The following is a 13,425-nucleotide window of genomic DNA, read 5'->3' as shown; positions in this document are numbered from 1 at the left end:
AGGGAGGGGATGGAGTGGGGGGCTTTGGGGGCAGGGTTCGGGAGGGGGAATAACATTTGAAATGTAAATAAACAAAATAACCAATAAAAAAAGATAAAAAAAAAAAAAAAAAAAACATGAGTCTGGCTACAAAGCTCAGGCTGGCCTCATAAAGCAGTGTTACTTAAAATTCTAATCTATTTAACTTGGACCTTATTATCCAGCCAAGGTTAAGGATACCTGCAATAAATCATTTCATGTGGTAGAGAATGGAATGGGAAAGTCTTCCTTTTAAAGTAACTGATCTTATACTTTCTAATCAAATCATTAATAATTTTCAAATTCCCAAAATGCAGAGTTGTGGAGCCCAGTCTCAGTGAATACCATCTATAAAATGACTCCCAAAACCTAAGGCTCAGAGAACATTGCAGAAGACTGAGCAGGAAGACTGTAAAACCAACTGCCACTAGAGGCTGTGCCTGCACTCACTGTTCTGACCTATGAACATCTGAATGATTAGTAGCCTAACCGTCCCTGAAAAAAGCAAGCCTGAAAAGACTATCAGTCGGGTACCAGGAGGACAGACAGAAAGCTAACTTGAGAGAACCACTAGTTCAGGGTCCTGCACAGGAACAAGCTCCCACAGCAGAAGAAGCCAGAGACTAGAAGAACCCTGCTTGGAACTAAGAGCCTTGGCTGGAGGAAGCCTGAGACAGATGACCCTGGCATGGTGCCACTACTGCAGGACCGGGTAAGGAATGAGTCCAAGACAACCACCACGCTGGTGCTATGGAGCCCAGACCCAAGATGACCACCAGTCTAGCACAAATCAGGTTTGGGGTTGGGGGGGGGGTGCAGATCATGCCTGAGATGACCCCTACCCAGTGCCATATTGCCCAAGCAGGGCATAGCACTCCTAAGACCACTCCTGAGATAATCCTAGACATCAGAGACCCTGGGCACCACTAAGTGGAGCAAGTAGTAGAGAAATGGAAGAGAGAGAGAGAAACAGAAGGATGTGTGCGCAATGAAGAGAGACAGAACTGGAGGGTAATAGGGAACAGCCTGATGTGACTAGTCAGTGATACACTCTGGGACTAAGGTGGGGTCCTGCTTTGTACTTGGGGACACGGGGGAGTCTGGGTCTGAGGCCCTTCTGTAGCAGGGGTACAGGCAGACATCCCTGGGTTGGGCTGCTGCCCAGAGACACATAGATGTCTGAGGGCTATGCAGAACTGGCCCTGTCCATGACCTGGATGGGAGAGCTGGTTCTGGAGGAGTAAAAGCAGAAGAGCTGACGCTGTCCCTAGCCAGCTGGAGTACTAAGGAGAGTGGGACCTCAACACTGTAGCAGATGCAGACAAGTTGGCCCTGAGGATATGAGAGTGGAAGAGGTGGCCCTGCCACTCAACTCCTGAGTGGTAACATGCATGAGGGAAGAGAAAACCTCCCCCCTCTCTTGCCCCTCAGCACCTGCAGCAGGGAGTACACTTGGCCCTGAGGCCATGAGAACAGGAGAGCTGGCCCTGGACCTCATCAGCTGCAGCACTCAGGAGATCAGGCCCTGAACCTTGTCTGGGTAGCACAGCAGTCCCTGAGGGAATGAGCATAGGAGAACTAGCACTACCTCTTGGCTGCTGGAGGTGGCACAGATGAAGGAGAAATACCCTCCTCCACTCCCTCACCCCTCAACAGCTATGGCAGGAGGGAGAGCTGGCCTTGGGAGTCATGAGAGTGGAAGAACTAGCAATGTCCTCACCAGCTGCAACACTCGGGAGAGCAGGCCCTGAACCTCACCTGGGCAGAGGGTAGAGTTGGCCAGGATTGTGGGGTTGCTGGTGAGCTGGCCCCAGTGGTGTGGGTGAGGGAGAGCTTGCAGACTGACCAACCAGCTCAGATACTTCTGAGGCCTAGATCCAAGGGCTTTCAACTGCTAGAGTATTTGAAAAAGCCAGTCCTGCAGATCTAAAACTACAGGATCTCCATGACACAGGCAACAACAGGACATCCCAGTGAGGTTCCAGTATAGCAGAAGCCAGAGTGTTTGTACCAAACCAAGTAACTGCAATAAACATTTGAAAACAAAGAAAGGTAGACAAAAGGGTATACTGTGGGACACACTGTGAAACAACTAAAGCTTTCATGAGATTTTCCCCCCTGGGGGGAGGTTGCAAGGGTGGAGGGTAGGTACAAGAGGAGGACAGATGTGTGGGATCAAGGTGCATGATGTTAAGATCACAAGAAACTAATAAAGATTAAAAAATAAAAGAAAGACTGTAAGAACAAGAAGAGTCAGGGGGTTTGCTGTGAAATTTTGTCTCCTGGGAATGTCAAAAGTCTCACCAACATGACTTCTCAAACATGAGTTGAACAAGAATGACACCAATAAACATGTCAAAGTCAACAGGAAAAGTTCAAAAGGATTCAACCCTATACAGGGAGCTATAGGCAACTAAGGACTGCTGAGAGTGAGAAAAACAGTCTTCCCCAGAAAGAGCACAACACTGGGTTGTCCAATATCATATGATCAGCCCTGGAAACATACATACAAGTAACATTATATACATTAAACGGGTTATTTAGGAAGATATATATATATACACATATATAGAGAGGGGGGAGATAAACATACATATAACAATTAATGCAAAAGGAGGCCATGAATTTGAAAGAGAGCAAAGCAAGGTATATGGGAGGATTTAGAGGGAGGAAAGGGAAATTTTATGTAATTATATTATAATCTCAATAAATGAAAGCAACAAATTTTTAAAAAAGGGAATTTCAAGACTCAGTTGAGCTATGTTCAGTGATAGAGTACATATTTAACACACATGCATGTACTAATCAATAGGGACAGAAATCATAGAATGAATATCCTCATTTCTGTTCTTGTTGCCATGATAAAATACCCACACAAATGCAACTCAAGGGGAAAGGGTGATTTCTTAGCACACCTTTCAGGGTACAGTCCATCATGGTGGAGAGGTCAAGGCAGCAGGAGCTTGAAGCAGCTGGTCACAGTATGTCTGAAGCAGTGAACGACAGTGCTCAGCTCGCTTTCTCCTTTTCATGCAGTCCAGGACCCACTCATAAAATGGGGTCACCACATGGAATGGTCTGGGAACATCTATTAATGCAATCAAGATAATCCCCTACAGGCATGTCTACAGGCTAAGCTGTCAGGTGATTCTAGATTCCTTCAGGTTTACAATAAGCAATAAGTAGTAGGCAAGGGTGGATGAGGGGTTTGAAGCTCATGCTCAGAGTTAGAACAGCATTTCTCAAACATTTCTTTAGTACAGGAGTTTCCCCCACACTAAGTGTTGCCCAGAAACCTAACATATAGCACAGATAATGGACTGTTCTCTGGCTGAGATGGATGATAAGGATCTGCTACTCCAAACATTTCTCAGAAAATCTAGAGTTTCAGGAACAGTCGAACATCACTGCACTGCCGAATGATGTGTACATCTTCCTCAAGTTATCAGTTTTATTCAGAGGTTGGAGTAGGAGGAAAAGAATATGGAAGGTAAATAACTTTTGTTTTAATACAAACATGCAATATATTACAAAATTTCAATGAAAATTTTAAAACAACACTTCTAATCACATCTCTACATAAATTGGGTATAAAAACTGGCCCCCTGCTGTAAAGGTGACTTGAGAGTGAGAGAGAGAGAGAGAGAGAGAGAGAGAGAGAACAGACAGAGACAGATAGAAAGAGACAGAGATAGAAAGAAACAGAGACAGAGACAGAAACAGACAGAGAGCATGTGCATGTACAGAAATCAGAAAATAGCTTGAGGGAGTTCTCTCTTTCCACTATATAGTCAGTGGGATTGAACTTAGGTCCTTGGCAAACTCCCTTACCCGCTGAGCCATCTCACCAGCCCCCAACTTCAAATGCCTGGAGAGAGCTGATAGAGGACATGAGAAACCACTGATGAAGATTAAGCAGGAAGTATCGTGGTTACTCACAGGGCTTCCCTAAACAGGAAAGCACCTTTTCATTTTCTCAGTTTGGGGCCATCAAGCCAAGCGTACAGGCTATAACTGAAACAGAGTAGCCTCAGACAGGAGACACCTAAAACAATTCAAGGAGAGAGGAGAATATAGACTGTGACACAGGGAATGTGATCGAATCTGTAATTTGAAGGGCGGTTTTAGGAGAAACTATACACAGTGCTTGGTAATGACTTAAGCGTTTGTTAGCGCCTTGCTCTCCTATTACCTAAACATCAATCCACAGATGACTCCAGCAGCACTTGTCACACCATGGCATCTCTACCTTCCCTATCAATAATACCTTGGGGAAAGACTATCTTTTTGTTCTCCTCTGCAACATCAAGTTCTAGCACACAGAAAAGTGCTAAATGAAAGGACATTTGAAGTTAGGGACCAAGATGAAGTGACAAGAAGTAGAAGAAAATCAAGAATCCAGGAAACTTTGTAGGCTTAGATTTTTCAAAACCTGCTTTAAGAAGGGTTCTTAAACACTTTAACCTCCCTCCTAGTCCACCACCCACCAGAGGTAGTGGGGAGGAAAGGTAATAGGGCAAAGGAGGATGTGGACCTGTTTAGAAATAGTTCTTCGGGGTGATTCTGATCTGCGTTATCAGAACATCAGCAGTTCAGTTCACACTCATCATCCATAGCTCAACCCACTGGCAAACACCATTCACAAACCAGCAAGGGCAGCTGGATCCAGAAGGAACTGAAAGGATCTGCCAATGGGCCCAAAGGCTGCATAAGCAGCAAGAAGCCACTGCAATATCACAGTAAGTTCTCTGGTGCATGTCTCTCTCAGAAGTCACAACAAATGATATCAGCAAAGAAGACAGGGCAGACCAACGGCACAGCAGCGCCCTGCCTGTTGGGTTAGACTCACACCCTTTCCAAACATCACATGTCCTCTCAAACTCCAGGTAGTTTCTAGAAAAACACCACTTGTCTGCTCTCAGCAAAACATCCTCCCATGTGTCTGCCTCAACAAAACATCCTCTCAAAAAACAATTTCTAGAAAAACATCATATGACACAACTAGGCTCCAGAGAAACCAGAAATTTTCACTTTAAAACTTATTAACAGTTTTTTCCACTCTATGTCCTGGTTCTGTTTCTTAGATCTTCATATTCTAGTGTGGAGAGTAGAAAACGAAGCTCTATGACTCATTACCAGCATTTCTAAGGTTGTTACCTCAAGGGTAGACATTTTCAAAGTATGTTATCCACAGCTTCTTCAGTCACACTCAACAAACTTTGGATATAAATTTCTGGGGGAAAACTCACACCTGTCCTGAACATGTATAGACGACTTTTTCTCTTGTCATCCTCTCCTAAAGAATACAGCTTACACATTGCTTACACTGTATTAGGTAGCATAACACCCAGAGGAAAAGACATACAAACCATAAACAGCTAATAAACTACTTTACTCAGATTCGGCATGTCGGGGTGATAAACCAACTCCCTGTAGATACCAAGAGATATCAGATTAACTAAAACCAAACTGTAGTTTGTCTTCTAAATTTTCATGATAAAATCTAGGTGTAAGTTGAGTGATATTCTGGAAATTAAAATCTTGTCACAAAACACACAATTTACAGCTGCTTTTGAGTTTGACAACTTAAAAACACTATATTAAAAAAATTTTCCAAATGTAATGTAGGCTAGACTGGTGATGCACATCTGTAATCCTAGCACTCAGACACTGGGATGGGAGAACTAATGGGAGTTTAAACCTGAACAATAAAACAAAAGCCTCTCTTTAAAATAAAAACTCAGAATACAGCACAAGTTTACCAGATAATACATTTCGAGATTATATCTCACCCGACCATCAACAAATGTCAACTTCTGTTTGTGTATGTGTGCATGCTTATATGATAAAGGAAAAATGCACCAACATATTACAAAATCTAGAACTACATTTAGTTTAAAAATTAACTATATTATTTTAAAAACTCATATTGAATCTGGAGATGGTGTTTCATGGTTTAACCCCAGTACTAGAAACAAAAGCAGATAGATCTCCATGAGGTCAAGACCAGCATAGTCTACACAGTGACTTTCAAGCCAGCGAGGATTACATAGTGAACCCTGCCTCAAAAAATAAATTTGAAATAAATTTTTAAAAATTCCATTCTGGTGCTGGGAGGCAAGCTAAGAGATAGACCACTTTTTAGAGTGCATAAAAAAGTGAGTTCAATTCATTTTGCCAAAAAGAAAATATATAAAAAGAAAACAAAAAAATCTTAAAAGTTTCATGCTGGCCTCAAGTCTCTGAGAGACAGTATTGATGATTCAGTATTTAAGATTATTTTATTCTTAACTTCAACAACATATATCTGGATGCAGAGCGTTAATGGTTAGCAGGGTAGAGAGAGGAAGGCTGTGTATCCTGTATGACTGTGCTGAAACATCACCCTGAATCTCATTATTATTAATTGTGTGCGTGTCAATCAAAAAAAATTAAAAGTAATTAACAAAAAAAGTTTCGTGCTGGTTTAAATAAGTTTATAAATTGTTACAGCTTGGAATAATCATAAAAACACTGAAAAAAATAACAAAATAAACATTGAGAGCTAAAAACCATAACTCAGTAACACAGTGCTAGTCTAATATGCATGAGGCATTGGATCCCATCCTAAGCAAGCAAGGGAAGGAGGGAGGGGAAGAGAGAGACAGAAAGAAGGAATGAATAATGGACAGGAGAGGAAAAGAAAAGTGGGGGAGAAGGAGCAGGCAAAGAGGGGAAGGAGAAAGAATTTGAGGAAGATGACACTGACAAGTGAGAATGCATTTCCACGTCTTAGATACCAACACTTCCACATGTAGCAATTACTTCTTACTCCTCTATTTAAACAGGAAATTTCTAGCTTCTTGGAATCCTGTGTTTTTTATCAACAATTTCTGCACTACCAAAAAACTATACAGCGTTCTTAAGATTGACAAGGCAAATAGCCTAATATCTCTTAGTGAAATCTGAAAGAGTGTCACCTGGGAACTCAGAGCTGATGACATGTTAAAACTGAGTTCTGATCCAGACTAAATAGTTACATTTGGTTTTAAAGAAGTCAAACCAAAGGGCAGTGAGATGGCTCAACTGGTAAAGGCATTTGCTGCCTAGCCTGACAGCCTGAATTCAATCTCTTTTCTCAATCCACCCACAAGGTGGAAAGAGGAAAGTGATCCCCATTAGTTGTCCTCTGACAGTCACATAAACATAATAAACAAATTAGGACCCTGTCTCAAAAAGTAAGGTGTGCAATAGAGGAAGGTCCCACCATTAGCCTCTGGCTTCTACAGGCACCTGCACACACATGAACACACAGCACATAAACATGTACATACACATATATACCACCCAGATACAAAAAATTTAAATGAGGGATAGAAGAAAGAAAAGAAAACGTGAAGTTCATTTTAAAAAGCAGTCAAGGGGCTGGGGATTTAGCTCAGTGGTAGAGCCCTTACCTAGGAAGCGCAAGGCCCTGGGTTCGGTCCCCAGCTCCGAAAAAAAGAACCAAAAAAAAAAAAAGCAGTCAAATCTAAACCGAAGAGACAACTACTTAAACTGCAAGGACACATTATCATTATTACCAAATACAAAGCACAGCTGGGTTGGCTCAGAATTTGCTGTCAAAACAGACATAGAGAGTTTATATACTTTTTTTCAGGCATAATCTTTCTGTATAGCTCTGGCCAGCCTGTTAATATTTTTATTTTTTTCACACTTTTTAAAAATGTATTTTTATTTTTAATCATGTGCATGTATCTGTGTAGGGTATGTGCACCTGAGTGCAGAGGCCTAAGGTAAGAGGACGTCAGACTCCCTGGAGATAGTTACAGGAAGTTGTGAGGTACCCTAATGGGTGCTAGGAACTGAACTCGGGTCCTCTGTGAGAGCAGCAGGTACTCTTAACCACTGAGCTATTTATATAGGCCCTACAGTCATTTAGTATATACATGCAAGCATGAGTGCATGTGTATATATGTACTGTGTGTGTGTATATGTGTATGTGTGAACCTGCGCGCGCGCACACACACACACACACACACACACACACACACCTCAGCCCCTGTGAATATAATAGGGTAACTTAAGGCTCACTTCTTCCAACAAGTAGATTCCAGAAATCACAGTCATCAGGTGTGGCATGAAGTCACCTGCAGGACTTTGGGGCTGCTCTGACTTGGGCAATGGAAAATGAAAAGACAGACACATCTTGATAAAAGCTGGGGTAGGGTGGGTGGTGAGCTCTGATAGAAAGGGACCATTAGCCTAAAAGCTGAGCCAAGAGGGTTAGCTCCCCTCAGCACGGGGTGTCTGTGGGGAGCAGGCTCAGGCCCCAGCCTGAAAAAGGAGCTGGAGACTGATCCTTTCTGTCACACCAGGGAAGACACTGGTGTCCTTGACAAGGCTATGCTCTTACCGTGAGTACTCATTCATAAAGGAGTACACTCACTCAGCACACCTCCCTTTTTATTTCCTAGATGTCCCCAATCAGCCTGGCTTCTAGCACAGCCACAGTTCTGTGAAGTCTTTGCAGCCTAAGAAGAGAATGAAATAAAACAAAGCAGCCTCTGGCCTGGGTTATTCTGTCATCTTTGTCAAGAACTAAAAAACTCAAAACCAAGTAAGGTTCTCCTCGTACAACATGCCTCACTCAGGGTGACAACAACTCCATGGGCAAGAGCACATTGTGCCTGGTCCTATGGTACCACTGTAAACCAGCCGTGATAAACATGTAATCAATCCTCCAGGCTGATGTTCATTTTGTCATGTGTAGCCAAGTATACAGAGCCATTGGTCCTATTGGTAAACAATCTGTAAGATGCTCTGAAATCTAAGAATGTAATTTAAAAAAAATCTGGGTATAACTTCTGAACATTCAATCTTTTTAGCAACAGGGAAAAATCCCTTTTTGCTATAAAAGTTCACAATTTCATATACAACATAGTATGTTCCAAAAGCATGAGAATTACCAAGCAGAAACTTTCTGAGGCAGCTACAGTATGTTCCAAACTAAAAAAATTCTATTTTAAGCTTTTTGGATATAACTTTTCCTCTGTCTTCAACACACACACACACACACACACACACACACACACACACACACACACACACACACGGTTTATAGGGTGACTGAACAGAGTTGTACTATTTCCCTGTATGTATACAAGTGTTCAGTGTGTGTGTGTGTGTGTGTGTGTGTGTGTGTGTGTGTGTGTGTGTGTGTGTGTAGGCCAGAAATTACTTCAAGTGTCTTCCTCAATTACTTTCCACATTATTGTTTCCTTTTGCTTTTAGTCCTGGCTATCCTGGAACTCGATCTGTAGACCAGGCTGACCTTGAACTCACAGAGATCCGTCTGCCTCTGCCTTCTGAGTGCTGGGATTAAAGTCATGCATCACCACTGTTCAGCTCAAACATAGATTTTTAAAATAGAGTTGAAGGGCTAGAAAGATGTCTGTGCCATTAAAAGCACTTACTGTTTTTTAATAGGACCCAGACACAGTTCCTAACACCCACATGTTGGCTCTCAACCATCCATAAGCATGCACATGGTGCACACATATGCAGGCAAAACAATTATGCACATAAAATAGATAAATCTAAGGAAAACTTAAAGAGAATTGTCACCAGGCTGGGGACTTAGCCTGAAGGAAGCAGCCCTACCATGAGGCAGGCACTCGGTGGAGAGGAAGCATATACACATCTTCCCAGGCCTGCTAAATCACACAAGCAAATGCGAAGGCAGCTTCAACTAACATCATATTAAATGGTAAGAGTCATTTTATCCCCACCACAAAGATAAAGAACAAGCAATGCCCATTTTTACCACCCATATTCAGCACTAAGCTAGAGGCTGTCGCTTGCATTAATATTGAACAATGACCTGCATGGTGGCACACACCTGCAATCCCAATCATAGAAGATGGAGGCGAGAGAATCAAAAATTCCCTATTATCTCAACTGCCCAGAAAAACTGAGGCCAGCCTAGGACATCAAACCCTATCTCAACCCCCAGTCCAGAAAAAAAAAAAAAAAAAAAAAAAAAAAACAAAGCCTAACTAAATACGCTTTGAAATGGACAACACAAACCGGCCATATTTATAAATGGTATGATTGTTTTACACTGAAAATCCTAAGGAGATCTACAAGTCAACTGCCAGAATGAACTTTAGCAAGACTGCAGTATATACAATTAGTATAGAAAAGCAATTAGTAGCAAATATCTAGAAAGTGAAAGTTAAAATAAAAAAAGGCAGTAGAACCAAAAAATACCTAGAAATAAATGTAAAAGATAGCTAAAACCGCTACATTAGAAACTACCGACCATTGCTGTCTGAAAGTAAAGACCTAAATAATTGAGAAGGTATTACCACACTCACAGATTAGTACATCCAGTCATCTTTAAATGGCAGTTTTCCCCAAATTTAATGCAATCTCAATGAATACTCTAGCAATCATTTGTTTTTAAGTTACCAAATAGTTCAAAATTTATATGCAAATTCTAAGGACATAGAATAATCAAAGAAACTTTTGTAATAAAAGGGATAAAGTCATAGAATAATCAAAGAAACTTTTGTAATAAAAAGGATTAAGGAATCATAGTGCCTGATTGCAAGGTTTATTACATGTTGATAATCAGCACTCTGTGAATACTACGAAGTTGCACATAAATCAATAAAAACTAAACTCAGAAACACACCCACATTTGACTGTTTTCCCTTTAATTTGTTTCTTTGTGAAAAAGACTCTCCTTAAGTATACAGCCCAGGCTGGCCTGAGACTCATCGTATAGCCTACCTGACCTGGAACTTGTGATACTCCTGCCTGTCTCCCTAGAGCTTGTAGCACCATCCTGCATTGTTAACTGCTTTTTAAAATATTTAAACGCTCTGTACCCAAATCCCACCGGAAGAGAGCTGGGTTCCCAGGAGTGCTGGCACACAGGCTACAGGAGGGTCAAGCCACTATCAGAGAAAGCAAGACCAGCGAACACTAGAGATAACCAGATGGCAAGGCAAGTGCAAGAACCTAATTAACAGAAACCAAAGGCTACTTGGCATCATCAGAACCCGGTTCTCCCACTACAGCAAATCCCAACACACAGTAAAAGCAAGATTCTGATTTAAAATCACATCTCATGATGATGTTAGATGACTTTAAGAAGGACATAAATAACTTCCTTAAAGAAATACAGGTAAACAGGTAGAAGTCCTTAAAGAGGAAACACAAAACCATCTAGGATCTAAAAATGGAAATAGAAACAATAAAGAAATCACAAAGGGAGACAACCCTGGAGATAGAAAATCTAGGAAAGAGATCAGGAGTCATAGACACAAGCATCACCAACAGAATACAAGAGATTGAAGAGAGAATCTCAGGGGCAGAAGATGCCATAGAAAACATTGACACAACAGTCAAAGAAAATGCAAAAAGCTCCTAACCCAAAACATGCAGGAAATCCAGATCAAACCTAAGGATAACAGGTATAGAAGAGAGCGAAGATGCCCAACTTAAAGGGCCAGTAAATATCTTCAACAAAATCATAGAAGAAAACTTCACAAACCTAAAGAAAGAGATGCCCATAAACATACAAGAAGCCTACAGAACTCCAAATAGACTGGACCAAGAAATCCCTCCCATCATAAAAGTCAAAATACCAAATGCACAAAACAAAAAAAGAATATTAAAAATAGTAAGGTGAAAAGGTCAAGTAACATATAAAGGCAGACCTGTCAGAATTACACCAGACTTCTCACCAAAGACTATGAAGGCTAGAAGATCCTGAACAGATGTCATACAGAACCTAAGAGAACACAAATGCCAGCCCAGGCTACTACATCCAGCAAAACTCAATTGCCATAGATGGAGAAACCAAGATATCCCATGACAAAATCAAATTTACACAATATCTTTCCACAAACCCAGCCCTACAAAGGATAATAGATGGAAAACTCCAACACAAGGAGGAAACTACATTCTAGAAAAAGCAAAAGCAAGAAAGTAATCTTCTTTCAACTAACCCAAAAGAAGATAGCCACACAAACATAATTCTACCTCTAACAACAGAAATAATAAGAAATAACAATCATCGGTCCCTAATATCTCTCAACATCAATGAACTCAATTCCCCAATAAAAAGACTGGATACGTAAACAGGACTCAGCATTTTGCTGCATACAGGAAACACACCTCAGTGACAAAGACAGACACTACCTCAGAGTAAAAGGCTGGAAAACAATTTTCCAAGCAAATGATCCCAAGAAACAAGCTGGAGTAGCCATTCTAATATCAAATAAAATTGACTTTCAACCAAAAGTTATCAAAAAAGATAAGGAAGGAAACTTCATACTTATCACAGGAAAAATCCACCAAGACAAACTCTCAGTTCTGAATATCTATGCTCCAAGTGCAAGGGCACCCATGTTCATAAAAGAACTTACTAAAGTTCAAAGCACACATTGCACCTCACACAATAATAGTGGGAGATTCAACACCCCACTTTCATCAATGGACAGATTATGGAAACAGAAACTAAACAGAGACAAGGTGAAACTAACAGAAAATATGAACCAAGTGGATTTTAACAGATTTCAATAGAACATTTCATCCTAAACAAAAGAATATACCTTCTTCTCAGCACCTCATGGTACCTTCTCCAAAACTGATTACATAATCGGTCACAAAACAGGCCTCAACAGATACAAGAAGATAGAAATAATCCCATGCATATAGCTGCTTTATTTATAATAGCCAGAAGCTGGAAAGAACCCAGATGTCCTTCAACAGAGGAATGGATACAGAAAACGTGGTACATTTACACAATGGAATACTACTCAGCTATTAAAAACAATGACTTCATGAAATTCTTAGGCAAATGGATGGAACTAGAAACTATTATTGTGAGGTAACCCAATCATAAAAGAACATAAATGGTATGCATTCACTGATAAGTGGATACTAGCCCAAAAGCTCAGAATACCCAAGATACAAATCACAGACCACAATGAAGCTCAAGAATAAGGAAGACTGATACTCCAGTTCTTAGAAGGGGGAACAAAATACTCACAGGAGGAAATACAAAGACAAAATGTGGATCAGAGTCTGAAGTAAAGTCCATCCAGAAACTGTCCCACCTAGGGATCTAATCCATATACATACAGCTATTAAACCCCAGACACTATTGCAGATGGCAAGAAGTGCATGCTGACAGGAGCCTGATATAGCTGTCTCCTGAGAGGCTCTGCCAGAGCCTGACAAATACAAAGCGGATGCTTGCAACCAACCATTGAACTGAGAACAGGGTCCCCAATGGAGGAGTTAGAGAAAGAACTGAAGAAACTGAAGGGGTTTGAAACAATATCAACCAACCAGACCCTTCAGAGCTCCCAGGGACTAAACCACCATCCAAAGAGTACATAGGGATTGACC

At 41.1% G+C, this 13,425-nt stretch overlaps 1 protein-coding gene and 1 pseudogene across 5 annotated transcripts in view; one reads left to right on the top strand and one right to left on the bottom strand.

The window, feature by feature from the left end:
• Mnat1 (MNAT1 component of CDK activating kinase) overlaps positions 1–13,425 on the bottom strand; it is a 157,408-nt gene that overhangs the window by 118,687 nt on the left and 25,296 nt on the right.
• On the top strand, positions 448–507 carry LOC120093470 (small nucleolar RNA SNORA17; annotated as a pseudogene).

The sequence above is a fragment of the Rattus norvegicus genome, chromosome 6, assembly GCF_021556685.1.
Source record: "Rattus norvegicus strain SHRSP/BbbUtx chromosome 6, alternate assembly SHRSP_T2T, whole genome shotgun sequence".
Lineage (NCBI taxonomy): Eukaryota > Metazoa > Chordata > Mammalia > Rodentia > Muridae > Rattus > Rattus norvegicus.
The sequence above is the reverse complement of the archived record's forward strand: the minus strand, read 5'-3'. Positions and strand labels throughout refer to the sequence as shown.